This window comes from Sinohyriopsis cumingii, chromosome 6, assembly GCF_028554795.1.
Source record: "Sinohyriopsis cumingii isolate HCF-2022 chromosome 6, ASM2855479v2, whole genome shotgun sequence".
NCBI classification, from domain to species: Eukaryota; Metazoa; Mollusca; class Bivalvia; order Unionida; family Unionidae; genus Sinohyriopsis; species Sinohyriopsis cumingii.
The window spans coordinates 36,478,636-36,493,136 of NC_142966.1; the positions used below are offsets into that span (position 1 = coordinate 36,478,636).

The window sequence follows — 14,501 nt, forward strand, 5'->3', positions numbered from 1 at the left end:
AAAAATATTGATTACAGCCGAACTTATTCCTACTTGATACTTTGGTGCAAAGATAGTCTAATTAGAAATTAGCATCGCTAAATATGCATTATTTACTTGCATATGATATATGATGACAAATATGTTATGAGTGAACACTGCTTATGACAAGAGACGTATTCCTCTTCCTACAAAAGTACACGAAGTTGTTTTCATCTAACACTTCAAACTAAAACTGTCAGATAAATCACTGGTTAATTAAATGTTTGCCTTCGTAATAAAATGAAATCACAGATACGGTTTTGTTCTTTATTTTTATTTTTTATTTTTATTTTTTATTTTTATTTTTCTTGCACACTAGATTCATATGCTCATACGGAAATAATCTGTTATCTTTTTAATAAAGACATTAAGCAAGTACGTGTCATCTCTTCATCAAAAGAGAAAGCAGTTATGGGATTATATTTACTGCTGAATTCGTGATGTACGGAGAGTAGTCTCCTGGCTAAAATGGGTCACGTGAAAATATACCGTGGAAATTACCGTCTATGAAAATGTATAAGTCGAGTCAAACTGCAAACAACAAAAATCCAGATCTGTCGTAACCTAATGCGCCTGCAGAGCATAGTCTATTTGTTCGTTTCTACTAATTACTCTTAACAAACCGCACAGACCCGGATCTGGGTGTGTGAAGTTTGTACTTGGATTCGTCTTATAGGCAAGTAAGTACGGTATATCAAAAACTATGACATTTTATTGTTGTTCTTATGTGATATAAGTGATAAAATGAGGCATACCTTACATAAATGGTCTTATAAATATTATTCTAAGATTATTATACATAGAAAAATATATCGCTGTTCTATCGGAGAGAAAATAAATTTTCATGCAAAATGGAAACAGTGGGAACCATCTCTACTATTCAGCCATGGTTTAAATTTGCATCATATTGCATGTATGTAATTGGTTAGGTGTGATAGTAACTGTAATATAAATGTAGTTCTTTCTATATTTCTTTTTATCTTTATATATATCTTTCTTTCTCCTTCTTTCTTTCTTTCTTTCTTTCTTCCTTTCTTTCTTTCTTCCTTTCTTTCTTTCTTTCTTTCTTTCCTTTTTACATCACTGAACTACGTGCATTAGGTATTACTATTATTAATGTATTAGTTAAAATGACGGTGGTACTTTGCGTACGTAATAACTTCAAAGGAGGTGACCCTAATGTTACGATAACATATTGTTCAATTCCATAACTGTTCTGTTTGCAGGAACAATAAAATGTCTAAATAAGAAAATTTAGTAACAATTGTAGTTATAGCTTTGGGATACGGACAGTAAATTTGAGTACAAGCTGTGAATGGACTGGTGAAATCTATATACAGTTTATATGCAAAACTATGATCTTCCATTACTTACGCAAAGACACACCAAGAAGGAGACAATATTTACTCATCTTAGAAATTACAAAGAAAAGGTCTTTCAGATGAATTTGTATTTTGAAAGGCTTTAGTGCATATTAAATTTCATGACTGTTGATCAGACGATGATTGTGGTATCTTGCCGAAGTAGATTGAAAGTGGACGGACCGAATAACAGCATAAAAAAAATGCACTGCTTCTGTTATGGCAGTTGTGGCCAAAATAAAAATAAGAGTCAAATGCAAGATGAAATGTAGCAATTTGCTAAATATTACTGATATAGCAAACAAGATATTTAAGTGATATAGTAAACAGGCGTAATTATATTTACATGAGGCGGCAAACAGGGGTGATAGTATTTCCTTGATATAGCAAACAGTGGTGATTATATTTCAGTGGCATAGCAAACAGAGGTGCAAAACATGTAATTATATATATACGCGATATAGCAAACGGGTAATTAAATTGTATGGGATATAGTAAACAGGGGTAATTTTATCTACGCGATACACCAAACAGAGGTAATTATATTAACGTGATTGTGACGGTTGCACGCATTGGGGTGGGGTCCTTCGAATATAAATTAATTAAATTATGATGAAAGTTCCACCCGGGCTCGTGGGGTTAGAGAGTTAAATTAGTGACGAGGTAGATTTACAGCTCTGAGCCCCCAGTCAGTAATGCCGACGGTTAAATTATAGAGAACACGAAGATGAAGTTCAATTAATAACAATTTAATAAATTCGATAATTTAAAACGATAAACTCTCAATCACCCGTCTTTCCCTCGACCAAGTGACAGCCTAATTCATCCTGTGATTTACAGTGTGAGTTCGATTTTCCCCCGTCCTTGCGTCTACTCATCTCTTTCTTTCCCGCTAATTCCTTCCTTCCTTCCGTTCCTCCAACACCTCCTTCGACTCCGTTTCCCTCTCGACTATCTCCTCCTCCAATTTCGCTCCCAATTTCCTCTTCCTCCCTTCTCTCCCCTTTTCCTCCTAGACTTCAACTTCTCTTGACTTCTCTCCTTTCTTCTCCTTTCCTCCGTCTCTCTATCTGAGACTACGGGACCAAACTGTAACTGGTCTGTCCCTCAAAGCTTCCTTATTTGAAGCTGTCTGTACTTAGAATTTCCTGTTCTAAGATATTCCCGCCAATAACGAATGGCTGTTCGGAGTTACGCTATCCTCCTCTGGCAATCTCTCTAGCGAACTAATTCTTGCCGGAAGATGCGGAGATATCATTCTAGCCAAATCAGGGTCTCTCCCCTATCTCGATTCTGATTGGGTGGCATTGTGACCCTGTCCAATCGTCTTAGCGGCCAGTTCAACCTGACTGTCTGTCTGCAGGAAAAAGAAGTTAAGACACTCCCACTTCTTCGGGCAACTTCTTTTGATCTGGACAAACGTTTCCACATCTAGGTGATAATTGACTATCTGGCGGCCTCGCAGCTCCTAGGTCTGGCTCTCCACTTCTAGCCACGGCAATCTTACGTAAGGGATTAGTACTAGCCTGTTTAACATCAAACAATGGCTTGTCAGAATTATCTTGATTATACATGTTTCAAACTGGGGCTACTCTGGGTCGGGGTAAACGTGACAGTGATTTCGCACGCATGGTAATTCTATTTGCGTCATTTAGATAAAGGGTAATTATATTTACGTGATATAACAAACAGATATTGTATCCTCGTGGTATAGCAAGCATGGGTAATTATACGTGCGTGACATGCAAACAAGCAGTTCTATTTATATGATATTGATCATTCTTAATGAGATGCTCATGAATATTAATGTATCGCGAAAACGAGGCTAAGCTAGGCAGATCGAGAAACAATATGGCGTCCTACTGTATATCGAGTAACGATCTGAGCTGTTTCTCGGATATTTATTTTACATTCATTGAGAATTTCATCACGGGTGTCTCCAAAATAAAAAAAAACGATGAGTTAGTTGCAATAATCAGTTGTAAAAAAATCAAACAATTATTTCAGCACAGGCCATTGAAATGATATCATTTCAGTATTAAAAAAGATGCCAGAATATGCAGAAAAAGGGGAGAAAGAAATCATTTACAGAAATATATATTTGCTTCCCTTTTGGGGGAATTCTCTGACATTAACTTACTACAATGATAGAATTTCAACGGCCTGTGATTTAAGTGTGCATTTTTCCTTACGTTTACACACATCAATAGGTTTTTATCAACAGTTGTATTAATTCTTATCCAGTCTCTCTCTCTCTCTCTCTCTCTCTCGTAATTTCATTCAACTTGTCCTCTCATCGTTTTCATTTTGCTGGTGCTATGTCTCTTCTCTATCGTGGTCTTTATCATTCTATTGTTTATTTTTATTTTTTCAACGAGATAATAAAGTTCACTTTTTCTGTGATTACTACTCGTACATCAATTCAAAATCACTGATATGAATTCGCTGCGTGTAGGTACGTAGAGATTTCAATGACCCCGTTTTGTGGAATGGGACTTGGGGTAACATTTTTAGAACCTGCCATTATAAAACACAGAAAGATACACTCATTTACTTCATAGACAGAACCTATTTTGCGTTTTGATTTCTCTTTCTTACATCATTCAGTTGCAAGAAAATTCAAACACACCAGCAATCATCCAGTTTCTTATCTTACAAATCGGCCGCTCATTATGACGTATAACAACAATTCATTTTTTACGAAGCTCCATCTTCTTCACTGATTGAATATAGTGGAAGCTTAAATCTATGTGAATTCTAGCATTGCCATTGCACAACGGAACCAAACAATATTCGTCGAGATTTTTTCCCTTGCCAGTATCAATTATAGCAGCCATGGTTGCGAGGTAAAACGAAGCTGGTGTCTAACATAGCCTCGTTTTGGATTCGTTGACCCAGGGTCACATGAATACATGAATACATCCTGAAAATGGTCTATAGCAAACACGGGTAAGTATGTTTACGTTATACAGCAAATATAGGAAATTATATTTACATAATATAGCAAACGTAATTATATTTATGTGATGCAGCATAAAAGGTATTTATGTATACGTGATACAGCAAACGTAATTATATTTAGACAATATAGCAAACGGAGGTAATTATATTTACGTGATACGGCAAACGTAATTATATTTAGACAATATAGCAAACAGAGGTAATTATATTTACGTGATACGGCACAAAATATAGTTATATATACATGATACATCAGATACATGATACATGAAACTTAATTATATTTACACAGTGTGTGTGTGTGTGTGTGTGTGTGTGTGTGTGTGTGTGAATGTGAGTGATTTGGATTTTTAACGTAGCTTTAAGAATTTTTCAGTCATATTGCTACGATGTCTGCATTGTGTCAGTTTATAGTGATGCCTAGCTCTGGGGCATCATGTCCCAGACATGCAGCATGATGTCCCACCCAGTCACATTATCCTGATACCAGGCCGATCAGTCCTAACACTAACATCTTAATGCTGAGCGCCAAGCGTAGCAACTGTTAGTACCATTTTTGCAAGTCTTCGGTATGACTCGGCCGGGGATCGGACTCACGACCTTCCGTATCCGAGGCGGACGCTCTAACCACTAGGCCACCGGAGCGGTCTATATACACAATGTAGCAAACAGGCAATTATGTTGGGTGATACAGCCGAGTAATTTATATGTACATAATACAGCAAACAGAGGTAATTATATATACGTGATTAGCATTTACATGATGTAGCAAAAGGGTATACACACATATATATATATATATATATATATATATATATATATATATATATATATATATATATATATATATATATATATATATATATATATATATATATATATATATATATATGTGTGTGTGTGTGTGTGTGTGTGTGTGTGTGTGTGTGAAGTAATTATATTTACTGTTTGCCAACAAATTATGCACAAGGAATGCACAAGATGCCCCAGAACAAATCGAAATTACGCTAAGTCCTGATACAGCCATTTGTGAAATCGCTTCTGTAATCACATTTTAGTATCTGATTTTAAAAATGAACAGATAGACGGGATATGTCAATTTTTTTAGATGGGCTCCGGGTGGCATTTACCGATCACTGTAATCCTCACCTCTGTCCGCGTGGGTCCGTGTCTCTGGCCCGGCCAATTTTACTATGTCAGAAAGCTGCCAGTAGCTACCGTGGGTCGGTAGCTCTTACATGGGTTTTCCTGGGTTTTTCCTCTAGCATTTAAAGTGTCAGTCATATATAGTCTATCTTGTGCTGAGAAATAGCGTTAATCCCCCCAAACAACAGCATCTTTTAATATTTTAAGATTGGACTGAAGATGGAAACAGTTTCTATCTATTGATCTTATAGTTTTGTTTTTCAAAGGTATAAATACGGAGGATTTCATATTTCATCTTTTAATGTTAAAATGTTAGAGATCAGTATATGTGAGATGATATCGTTTTCCATATATTTATTTCAGACAGTGTCAAACGTTGCACTGCCCAGAAAGGCTAGAGCATTAATGTGTCGTATGTGGTCGGTTAATTCGGTTTCTCACAGGCATTTATCACCGCTCCGGTGGCCTAAAGTGTTAGAGCATCCGCATCGGATGTGGCAGGTCGCGGGTTCAAACCCCGTCTGAGTCATACCAAAGACTTATAAATATAATACTAGCAGCTGCCTCGCTTGGTGCTCAGCATTAAGAGGTTTGTTAGGACTGATCGGCCTGGTGTCAGGATAATGTGATTAAGTGGGACATGATACTACATGTCTGTTGCATGATGTCCCAGTGCTAGACATCACTATAAACTGCGACGCTGCAGACATCGTAGCAATACGACTGAAACATTGTTCAAGTTACGTTAAAAGCCATCACGTGCACAGGCATTTGGACTGGATATAAGAAGTAAGTATGCAGTTAGTCGTAGGTGAAATAGGCGAGACATAAATGGCGCTTAGTTTGACCGCATATTAAACATCTGTGTGATTGATGATAGTACTAAAGAGCTGTGTTGACACGCCGTTTCACACACTGTCAATTTCCAGCTGATTTGCCTTGTACTTGTGGCATCCGGTTGGCATAAGCTATTTCTTCCAACTGCTGAAAGAGGAAATTCAACGCAAATTGTGGAATTCATATTGAATTCTTCAGGCGTGCATTTTATGCTGTCAAGACAATACTGGAGGACGTCAATGCTTTACTGACGCAATTTAGATTCGAGGACAGGCATTACATTGTTTGCAAGTTGAACTTAAGTCTGTGTAATAACTAAAAAGCGAAATGGAATATCGAAGGGGAACTGTTTTCATCTCTTCAAGGAGGAGGTAAGGTTTACTAATGTTTGAGCGCTGATTGACACACACTACTTCCCACATTTTGTGTGTGTCCGTATTTTTGAGGTGTCTTTGTCAGCCTGTCTATATGTTCTTTGTTTTATTGCCTGGTTGCTGTTTTCTGTATACCAGCCAGCTCTGAATATACACCAGTTTTCTTAACTGCGTATCCACCCACATCTCTACTCAGTAGCACTGGGGCTCGTTACAAAGAAAATCAAGGGATGGTGTTATATTATTACAGGTTAGAACCCCCATCCCTTGATTTTCTTTGTAACGAGCCCCTGTGCTCAGCAGCTACCCCCCCCCCTCTTTCACTGATTAACAGGAGGACATAAAACGCACACAAAGACCTGCCTATTTCAAAGTATCCTTTATATGGTTTTCACCCTTCAGGCGAAGCGCTTATGTACTGCCTCACGAAGCCTCCATAAAGTAATGTAATGACTAACTTGAACATTATCATTTTTCTTTTATTTCTGTTGCAAATTAAACGAGTTTAGTATTTACTGAAGACAAACACTGGTGCGGTACGCTTCATGTGTTAAATGTAGGACATATTAATTTCATATCTGTCTACCATTTTGTTTATGTTATTAGCTTTAACATGTAAATAATAACAGTAGGGATTGGTATTAGTCATTCATGTCAGACACGTGTTTATACTAATATAAAACCATTCAAAACTTTCTTTTTAGTATGACCTATGGATTCACTAATAATGTATGTATATACAGCATAATTGTAAGGTTCAAATTAAATATTGTTACCAACCATTTTCAGTAGACTATATCTGAGGCGTGGTCGCTGAATTCTTTGATTTTGTTTTTGGAAATTACGGCGTACATTGTTATGCTGCAAGTTCTGTAAGTCGTGCTTGAAGAATAGGTCCCGGTCCCAGCCTTTAAAAATTTACAAGTTCAATTACTGCTGTGGAATCAATTTACTGGGCTTTAATGTTCTGTGTGTAGTGCAGTTAGGTAAATGTTAATATACTGCACTCCGCTAATGGCAACGCTGGTGTGTTATTTTGTTGCAGTTGTTGTTGGTTGTTTGGAGCCTAACAGCGATGCTTATGTCATGCAGATAAAATGAGGTTAATGGACTTTATCAAGGACACACTGAAGCAGCTCGAAATAATTTGTGTACCACTTACCACTTTATACGAAAGATGAGATTTCAATCTCGTACGAAGGACGAGATTTCAATCTCGTCACGCATAGGTAGTTTTCATAGCCAAAGGATTATTTCAGTTTTTCTACATGTCACTAGAGGCTCTCTCACATTCCATCGTCGATGTATCTTTTATCTTGATATGCAGCTTATTTTTAAGATCTACTTCATTTACACCAGGATAGATTAGATGTTGACCCATGTTTTCCGTCGGTCCGTCCACTAACACAAGTTTGTTATCACTACTTCTAAACTATTTAGATAATTGACAAGAAATTTGACACTCGTTCATCCACAGCAGACATCTTGAAATCTTTTTACCACTACTCATCCTCAACGGATGGTCATATCCACACGGAGTTTTAATTTGAAAGACTTCTTATGAAGTCTAGTTAGTCCTACATAAAAATGGCACCGTTCTGACGCCCATTATGGCCACTACGGCATCCATCTTGAAAATCTTTTTATCACTGTATTACCTGAACGGAAGGTTATGTTAACCAGAGGTTTCCACCAGAAGACTTAGCACCACGTATAGTTTGCCATACGTGAATACGGCTCCGCGTTGAAATCCAGTATGGCAATTTTTAAAATCGTGTTATCGCTGTTCCACCAGAATGGGTGATTTTATCTGTATGAAGTTTTACTGAAAGAATTCTTAATCATGTTTAGTTGGTACTAATTGAAAATGGTGCTGATTTGACAGAAAGTATGGCCACCACAGCAGCCATCTGCAATATTTTCTTATTGCTACTCCATCTGAACGGAAAGTCCCATCAGCTCAGAAGACGTCTTATCATCTCTTGTCGGTTTTAGCAAAACATTGTTCCGATCTGATATCATGTCCTTCACAGCGGCCACCATTAAAATCTTATCGCTACTCCACGATGGAAAGTCATATCAAAATTGGGGTTTAACCCGAAGACTTCTTATGATGTCAAGTTGCTACTAAATGAGAAAAGTGCCAATCTGACATGAAGTAAGGCCACAATGGCAGTTATGTTGAAAATCTTGTTATCACTGCTCCTTCTAAATGGAAAGTCCTATCCACATGATATTTTCAACACAAGACAGATCATGATATTTGGTTAGTCCTGAATGAAAATGGTGCCGACCTGACCTCAAATATGGCTGTCACAATGAACACATTGAAAATGTTATTCTTCTAAATGGATGGTGATATCAACATGGGGTTTTAACCAAAAGTCGTTTAAAGTCCAATTTGTCCTAAATGAAAATGGTGCCGAGCGTGCATCTTATATGGTTGCCACAGTTGCCAATTAGAAAACAGTACGGCTCAAATGTATCAGAGATGGTCGCAAATCTCAACTTTGACAGTCGAATGTCAGTCCCTTCAAAATTGCTCTCGCTTTTTTATCTTTATAGAGGAAGATCTATAAGAAACAAGGCGTGTTTTTCAGCTGTTGATGTTAGAAAAAGACTTTTCAATAAGTGATGAATGCAAGGTTAGAGGACGGGTTAGATAGCGCGACATCATGTTTCATACTGTATTGTATCTATTTAGACTTCGGATGTTCGGCATATCGCATTCGTATTGCTGTTACAAACTTGATGCTTTAGGTGTTAATTTACCAAACCGAACACTTGATTATGTATGTATACAAATAGCGACCGTATGAAACCTGGAGTGATTCCAAACATCCGAAATCGGAGTTGATACAATGCGCTTTTTCAGACTTGAAAATTCTGGACTAATTAATTGTATACGCTCATACCATAGGCGTATTTATTGAAAACAGGTTTTGTACAAGTGGCGCTACCATTGCAAAAAGTGTGTACATTTGCTACTTTTTTCTTTATTTTATTATTTCTCGAGGCCACAAAACATAATATTATTGACGCCAGCCTCATTTAAAAACGGGGGCACGGTGGCTTAGTGCTTAGCGTGTCAGACTCGCTACCGAAAGGTCGCGTTGTTCGAATCCTACAATCAGATCAGGCTAGGTCGGTTACTGTGGTGTTTCCCTGGGCAAGGCACTTTACTCTGATTTGCTTCGGCTCTAAATTGCCTTTTAGTGTTGCTATTCTTAAAATACTAAATCACAATAACTTGTTTAAAACGATGAAATATTTGATCACTGCAACTAAATAGTTCTAAACTGAAGAACTTACCGAATTACGTTTCATCTTAAGTACTCCCCCAACCTCTTCCCCCACCCCAGAAAGAAGAAGAAGGAAAATCCACAAAAAATATTGTTTTAATCATTATTTGTATGGCATATTTTTTTGCTATTATTTGTAACTTGTAACTTTCACTTTTTCACTTAATTTGTGTATGCGTCTCTGTATCTGTCTCTGTCCCTGTCTCTCTGTGCGTACACACACACACATATCACACACACACACACACACACACACACACATATATATATATATATATATATATATATATATATATATATATATATATATATATATATATGTGTGTGTGTGTGTGTGTGTGTGTGTTCTTAAAAAGAAGATAGTGTAATGTTTTGGGTGGTATGTAGCATGTATGTTCACCGACAAGGTATGACAATGATCAGTGATATTGGCAAGTTTCACGTTTAATAGCGGCAATCAATACAATGCTACGTCCAAACGCCAGTAGCGACAAAATCTCTCACAGCCTATTTTGATATAGAGGTGACAGTCCTATTTGTAAAAAAGAAAATAATGTCACACAACTCGACATAAACGCAATATAATGCCACATAACTCGACATAAAAGCTATATAATGCCACACCACTCGACATAAAAGCAATATATTGCCACACAGCTCGTCATAAAAGCAATATAATGCCACACAGCTCCATACTCCTGAAGCTCTGATAATTAGTTTGTCCAGCTAGAAACAGTATTAGGTATGTGGGAAGCCCTCGCCGCCAAAAATACGAAATGAAAACAAAAAGCAAAACATAAATTTCGAATAAAGAAAGAAAAGCTAAAATAAATCAAGCGTTCTTTTAAAAACAAAAACGTTAAAGCTCAAGCTAGAACAATATTCAAATGAAGCAAATGAGTCACAAACTAAACTGACAAAAATGGAAGATGTAAATAACAGGGTAAAGGAAACCAAAAGCAAGGAGAACAAACTTGATCTTGTTTGTCTGCGCTTCGATTTGTTGTTTTTATGAGCATACATGTTTTGTTATAGTTTTTCTGGCCTGATTTGAAATTTAGTTATTTAGTTTTAATTTCCTACTGTGGCACCGATGGCCTTCTATAACGCCAAAAATGACCGTGGAGAAAGGTTAACGGTTGTTCCTATAACATCGGATTTTGTCCATAAGCAAGTAATAATTTTGTTAACATGAAGATATATCCCTGTCCCAAAATCATTTAGAAACATAATTTGTTCATACAATTTGGGAAAAAAAAGTAGTAGTATTGACTGGCTGGTAACATAGGTATTAGGGTCATGAAAGGGATGTTAAGGCAGCCAAAGCTGCCCTGTAGCAATCCGTTTCTGAATGGAAACTTCCTTTTACTGTCTTCAAATATTAAGAACAAACCAGCACGTTCTCCATTGGAGACCGCTCCGGTGGACTAAGTGGTTGGAGCGCCTGCCTCGGATGCGGAAGGTCGCGGGTACGAGCTCCGATCTTTTTGTATAGTTTCTGAATGTTTGCCGCCAGGCTTCAGGAACTAATAATAACCCTTTAAGATGCATTCTTTAACCGTATCATAGTCACCACTTTGTTTAACTGAAAGTGAATTGTAAATATCACTAGCCTTACCTTGCGAGTACACAGTGTAATAATTGAGGCCAATGCTTCCTTGTCCATTTCAGATTTTCAGCAACTTTTTCAAAACGAATAAAATATGTGTCTACTTCTCTATCTCTGAAAGGGGGCACTAACCTGATATTCTTTGCAACATCAAAACTTGACTTTGTATTTGAAGTGGGAATGTGCTTTTCACTTCCAAGCTCCATTTCGTTTATTCTTCATTGATATTCCCTCACTTCTTTCTCACTTTGCATCCGCATCTGTATCTTTCTCCTCTTTCTCAAATTGTAACTGCATTTGTTTTTCTTGTAACTGCATTTGTCTTTCTTTCTCTTTTTCTTCCTTATCTAATTGCATTTGTTTCTGTTTCTCTCTTTCCTGTCTCTCTCTCTCTCTCTCTCTCTCTCTCCTCTTTCTCAAATTTTAACTGCATTTATTTATTTTTTCTCTTCCTGTCTGTTTCTCTCCTCTTTCTCAGATTGAAACTTCATTTGTTTTCCTTCTTTTTGTAATATCATTTGTTCTTTTTCTTTCTCCAGTTTCATTTATTCTTTCTCTTTCGCCAATTTCATTTGTTCTTTCTCTTTCTCCAATTCCATATTGTATTTTAATTCTAATTCCTTAACTTTTATGCCAGAATCTGATACAGACTTACGGATCACAACCAAAGCACTTTTATCCAAAACATTCTTTTCTGCCAAGTACTAGACCACAATATTTTTTATTTCTTGCTTTGTTAAGGGCGCCTTTACCTCAGAAAGATAATATTTTCTGGCAAGTTGAATTAACTCATCTTTTTTTAAAAGGTCTAATTGGTCCTGGTTAGGACTTGAAAGAAAGATTTCCACTTTCGATGAGATTTTAGAAAAAACTTGCCGATTTCACTAAAGATTTTAAAAAGAACCTAAGGGAATTCAAATTTCAAAAAACAAAGTTTTCTTAAATATTTTAGCCAAAATTAAAAAATCCAAGGACGAAGTCCCAATTCTTATTTTACGTGTTTAGGCTCTAATAAACAGTAACAAAAGAATGAGTAAAAACATCAAGCTTTGAAAAATTTAATAAATAATTTATTTCCCAGGAAAAACACTGTAAAAACACAGCAAAAATAAAAAAAAAAGAACTTACGGTTTTAAGAATCAAATCCAAAAGTAATCCAAGAATAATCCACAAATTAAATTAAAGACTTTCTAGTAATGATACAGTAATTCGAGACGCAGATCAAACTGAATTTTCTGGAAGATATCAAATGCCTAGTAAACAAAATTATATTGACATGTAATGAAAATTAAAACAAAATTTAAAACTTACAGACAATTAAATTAATCAGATATAAATTAAATCAAATATACATAACAAGAAATTATGATTTTCTAAATATTGATAATAATTAAAACAGAAATAAATATTGCAAAATTTAAACACACTTAATTACCGCCATCTTCTTTAGGCATTGAAGCAAAGACAATTCTTTTCCTTTCGTTTCCATAATGTCTTTACTTTCAACCTGACAAAGGTTTTAATTTTCCTCTTTTATGTCTTTACAGACTTAATTTTTGTTTTCTTTTATTTTGTTTGAATTATTGAATAAGATTTGATTGTATTCCTTTAAAATTAAAGAGTTCCTTGCTTTTGTATTGATTGTTGCAAAGAGGGTCCAGACAACTTTATGGCGTGCGTGTGGCAAATATTTTTATTTTGTCTCTCATTTCTAGCAAGAACAGCTTCGGTGCTCCAATAGTATTTTCCCCAGGATCCAATAAGAGTAGGGTATTTATCTTCCTAGAAAGGCATTCAAACGTCTGTCTCATAATACAAAAGGGTACCCGCTTTTATTATGACTGTTAGGGGCACATCGAGAAATATAGGCATTCGGAGTTTCTGCCTATAAGGTATTTCCATGGAATAGTTTTAGCAATCTAAATGTAAAGATCACTTACTTACTTAAAATGTTGCAGTTGCTTCGCGCTCGTCTTTTTCTTTGCTATTGTTGTTGTTGTTGGTGGGGATCGTTGGCCCCGCCACCCATCTGCTTCTGATTATTGTTGTTTGTTTTGTCTATTGTTGTTGTTTGTTTTTGTTTTTTGTGGGTTTTTTTTCTTTTTTTTTTGTCCTTAAATAATCTTCAAACGGCTAGTTGATTTGCAAAATTAGAAATTCCAACGTTTCATATATAGTTCATCCTTTGCACAAAACATCCAAGGTTACGTTTATGAGAAATGAAAGAGCTATTTTGAACTAAACAAAACGCAGATTGCTGGGGAAAACGCCTAGCACCGTGTTAAAAATGGCCTGAGGCAGTAAGTAAAATATAATGAAAAACTAAAAAACGAAGAAGAAAAAGAAAAGCCCGCCACAGCGCCAAATGGCTGGGACAGAGATTGTTGGCGGGATGGACGGCGTTATTGACTTCAGGCGTAGATGTGTCGCTTATAGCACATTTGTGTGCATTTTTCTTGCGCACAATTCTAGTGCACTGATTTGTTTGTCACTGCTTTGCTGCAGTCTTTTATTAAATATCATATTTGATATTAGCGTGTTATATTCACAAATACGTATCTCAACACCATATATGATGCTTACGATGCATATAATTCTTGATAAACTGAACTAAACGCAAGAAGGCCAGGACCTGCACGTCGTGACCTCCATGAACATGTGACCTTGACCCCAAACCCTAATAGTTGAGCTAGAATGTAGCAGTATTAATTTTGATAGCTCATTCAATGTATGAAAAAATCAGCGACTGATTTTGGGAGAAAAAAAATATCTGAATGTCAGTTTATATTATGACTGTGACCGAAAGATCATGGGTGAGAGTGCGTGTTGCAGAATGGTGTTAGCTTCATAATGACACCCCACCCCCACCCCCAAGTAGGATGAAAACTCG

The 14,501-nt window shown here is 36.4% G+C and overlaps 1 protein-coding gene across 2 annotated transcripts in view; it reads left to right on the top strand.

The window, feature by feature from the left end:
• Positions 1–14,501, top strand: part of LOC149796718 (inverted formin-2-like) — a 207,495-nt gene that overhangs the window by 53,574 nt on the left and 139,420 nt on the right. Inside the window, exon 1 of one of the 2 annotated variants that reach the window (XM_089961356.1) lies at positions 6,318–6,697. The exons of the other annotated variant lie outside the window; for it this stretch is intronic. The gene's annotated coding sequence lies outside the window, so the exon portion shown is untranslated. Of the gene's footprint in view, positions 1–6,317; positions 6,698–14,501 lie in introns of those variants that run through there. 2 annotated transcript variants of the gene reach the window in all.